At 39.2% G+C, this 4,020-nt stretch overlaps 1 pseudogene; it reads right to left on the bottom strand.

Annotated features, from left to right (window-relative positions):
• Window positions 1-2,280: 2,280 nt before the first annotated feature.
• Window positions 2,281-3,643, bottom strand: LOC112920973 (dnaJ homolog subfamily A member 1-like; annotated as a pseudogene).
• Window positions 3,644-4,020: the final 377 nt, after the last annotated feature.

Here is a 4,020-nt window from a genome sequence, read left to right as displayed (position 1 = left end):
TGTTTGTAAGTTCAGATTCCAAATTCCATATGATTTACCCTGCTGGTTCACGTGTCAAATCATCCTTCATGGAACTGGCTGGTTTACTCAGTACACACTGCCCCATGAATGAAAGTCAGTTACCACTGAGGGGGTGGTGGGGATGGATCTTGGGTTTGGAAAACAGGCTTAGAATTCCTACTTTTTACAATTTGATGGAACTGGTCCTTAGAACCTAAGTTGTAAATCACAAATTCTAACATATACAGAGGCAGTTAAATAACATAAATGAATGAAGCTGACAAATGGAGACTGTGGTACCCAGAAAGAGAACAGGATCCATCTAAAGGAGCTGTTGCTACTCAGCTCTAGGTTATAGATACTCCTTGGGAATTTGGGCTCAGGCTAAATCTTATGATTTTCTTTTTTTTTTTTAATCTTCTGATTTTCAAATGAACTCAGAATTGGGATTTTATCTAAAATCTCTATATGTATTGATGAAAGTGAATCATTTCATTTTATTTTGTGAGATAATTATAAAGAGCTATGCTATTTGCTTTAGGCTTTCCTACAGAAGAAACAAACCCTATTATAGGAGAGAAAGCCACATAGAAGCTATATGACCACGAACTAAATTTGTTAACCTTTCTGAGTCTGAATTTTCTCTTACACCAATACCTACCAGTTTCTCATGGTTGTCATGGAAATCAAGTGAGATACAATTTTATAAAGTTTTAACATGTGTTAGGTGCTCAATGTACAGTAGGATAGTTAGAATTAGCCGTAGGACACTAGCAGTGTTAGTATTAGTACACTACTGCTAGTTAGGATTAAATCCCAAACAGTACACTGTGTCCAAAATACTGTCATTAAAAACAGAACAAATAAAGTTAGATTGAATTTCCTAACATCAATAGTAATGATCTTGGCTTCTTATATAAGCTCATAAAACCACAATGTCGCTGTTAATGTCTATATCTTATTTAACATTTCTTAGAGTTATAAAGCATCAAATACGAAAAAGAACTCTTGGTCTTAAAAAAGTAAATATCGAGCATTAAGTAATTTAATATGAATGTAACTGTAATCCCCAGCAATCTGTAATAAACACCTGGCAAGGTTGCTAAAATTTTTAACACAATAGAATGTGTCACAAAAGATTCTTTCATTCCAGTCAGGCTCTGTGGTGTTTGAATGAGTCACCGAGGAAAGAGAACAAAGAGTTTGGGTTAAAGATCAGTTCAAGCAAATAATATCTCTTTATTACTCTCTCCTGAGTGAAATCTGGGCTGCGGTAATCTTAATAAGTGATGTGCACTTTGTAATGATAGGAACCGGGAACACTTTGGTTCAAAACAGTTGTTGATAATGATAAAGATGCATACTGGAATAAAAGTGCAGGAAAGCACAAAGCAACTGGCTTTTTAATGTACTATTTATAATAGGATTTTTCACCCTGGTTTTAAGAAGTGTCCTAGCAACAGAATCTTAAACCTCATTTTTATGATCTCTAAGGTCTTCATGTGGGTAGGATGGTTTAAATGGCTAATGGGAATATTTGCAAACCACTTGGAAAACAGAGTATTTTCTCTCTTTTCATTGTTTCTCTGTCTTTTCTAGTGATGCTAATTAACACCTAAAATGCTCCTCTAACGTTTAAAAGGCATGTACAGAAAGGCCTCCCTAATAGTGCGTCTACAATGGGGTGCAACCTTCTCTGTCTTGTAAGTATTTTTGTTGACACAACAGAGGCAACTCTAGTGTTTCTACATGAGAGGAATTTAGGCCTGGAATCTACAATCTGGTTGGAAAGCAGTGTGAAGGGGACTATGAAGCTGAGCTTACACATTGCAGGGGGGTTTGTGCTTGTGTGTGTGTGTGTGTGTGTGTGTATGTGTGAAATAAATTTGAGAAAACCATCCATATCAAATAATTTGGCCAGGATGGGGGTGGGTGCAGCCAGAGCTAAGGGAGATTAAGGAAAAGTTAAAATCCCTTCACCCTCATCCTAAACTACTCTTTGGAGATGCCTGGAAACTGTAGCCACATGGTTGGGATCCAAAATAGATTAATCTTTTACTAAATGCTGAAAAGGACTTTATATTACAGCTTTGATGTATGTATTCTGGGTTTTTTGTTGTTGTTGTTTTTATATTTGAGTTTATTCATTTAACTTTTAAAACAGTACTATAGTTGAATATTAAAACAAAAACAATAGCAAGTAGAGAGCTATGATCATAGTCCTTCCCTCATTCACTACTGCATATAAAATGCCGGCAGCAGTGTTATTCACTGGCCCCATTAAGAGGTCTGATACTGAACACCACCCCTAGGATGATGTTCATCATCCTATGCTTCCCCATCTTTCCTGATTGGGATCAAAGTCCACCAGTTCCACCTGGTCCATTTCATCAGTCTCTTCTATTTCCTTCCTCTCAGGTAGGAGTTTTTCCAGCAAAGAAAGTTTATCAGGAGGGATCCCGGGTGGCTAAGCAGTTTGGTGCCTGCCTTTAGCCCAGGGCATGATCTTGGATCTCGGGATGAGTCCCACATCAGGCTCCCTGCATGGAGCCTGCTTCTCCCTCTACCTGTGTCTCTGCCTCTCTCACCCTGTGTCTCTCGTGAATGAATAAATAAAATCTAAAAAAAAAAGAAAGTTTATCAGGAGACAGAAAGCCATTCTCGGGGAAGTTTACCTTAAATTTAATGATTAGGCGACCCTTCTTGTATGGTCTACGATAAATTGGCATGCCTTTGTTTAGCACAGGCTTGATATCCCCATGCTTGACAATCTGACCTGGATGAGAGGTGATGATGATGGTTCGGCTGTCAAGAGTAGATAATGGCTTTTGAAAGCTACACAGGGCTTCAACCAGCTGTATATCCATACACATGAAAAGGTCTTCTCCTCCTTGAGTAACAGCATGGTCCTTCTGGTGTAAAACAATGATAGTATCTCCTGGTTCCAGTCCTGGTTCTTGGTCTCCTTCACCATGGAATGTTATCTTCTGGCCGTCTTTCATGCCTTTGTTAATATGCACTTCTAGAATCTTCTTCTCTCGAACTGTCTTCCTTCCGTTGCAGCTTTTACATCTATCTTTAGGACCGATCCCTTCCCCATGGCCCTGGCACTCCATGCACACAGACTGAATTTGCTGAACCATTCCAGGTCCTATCTGATGAATTCTTATTTGCATTCCAGTACCTCGGCAATTAGGACAACATTCGACTGCTCCTTTCTTACCACCTCAGCCTTCACATTTATCGCAAATCACATTCTTTTGCAGAGCTAGTTTTCTTGTTGCACCATCATATAAATCTAAGGTTACTGAGAGCTGATGTACAACATTTTTACCTCTCCTTTCTCTCTGCATCCTTCCTCCTCCTCCAAAAAACATATCAAAGATGTCCATGGAGGAGCCAAAACCACCACCAGCTCCACCTTCTTTAATTGCCTGTTCTCCTCCTTTGTCATATAATTCCCTTTTCTTTGCATCAGAGAGCACTTCATAAGCTTGAGAAATCTGTTTAAACTTATCTCCTTCATTTGGATTCTTACCCGGTGGTACTTCAAGGCCAGTTTCCTGTAAGCCTTTTTCAATTCCTCCTGGGTGGCATTGGGTTTGATCCCCAAAACATCATAGCAAGGGGTTTCCTTCATCATTTTCTACAGCTGGTGAGAGGGCCGAGGCCAGTGTGGCGGAGCGGGAAGCAGAGCATTGCTGGGTGCGGCTTGGGCAGCTGCCGCTTCTCCACATCTCACTGAGCATTCTGGAAAGTTCCCTGTATTCTGTTTTTTTAGGAGTAGGCTAGATGAGGGTGGTGACCTTTATTTAGATATACGCCAATAAGGGAGTTAACTCTTCTTACATTTTGTGTCATGGGAACAATAGTACAATGAATCCCAGAAAAGAGATTATTCAAAAGTCATTAAAATAATTATATTCGATCATATGTATTTAATAATGCTTAAATAAAGCTTTTGTTGAGACAGACAGGCACTACACAAGACTCTCATTTCTTAACAAGAAAACATTTTAT

This window comes from Vulpes vulpes, chromosome 8 (assembly GCF_048418805.1).
Source record: "Vulpes vulpes isolate BD-2025 chromosome 8, VulVul3, whole genome shotgun sequence".
NCBI lineage: Eukaryota > Metazoa > Chordata > Mammalia > Carnivora > Canidae > Vulpes > Vulpes vulpes.
This window is presented reverse-complemented; position numbering and strand designations above follow the sequence as displayed.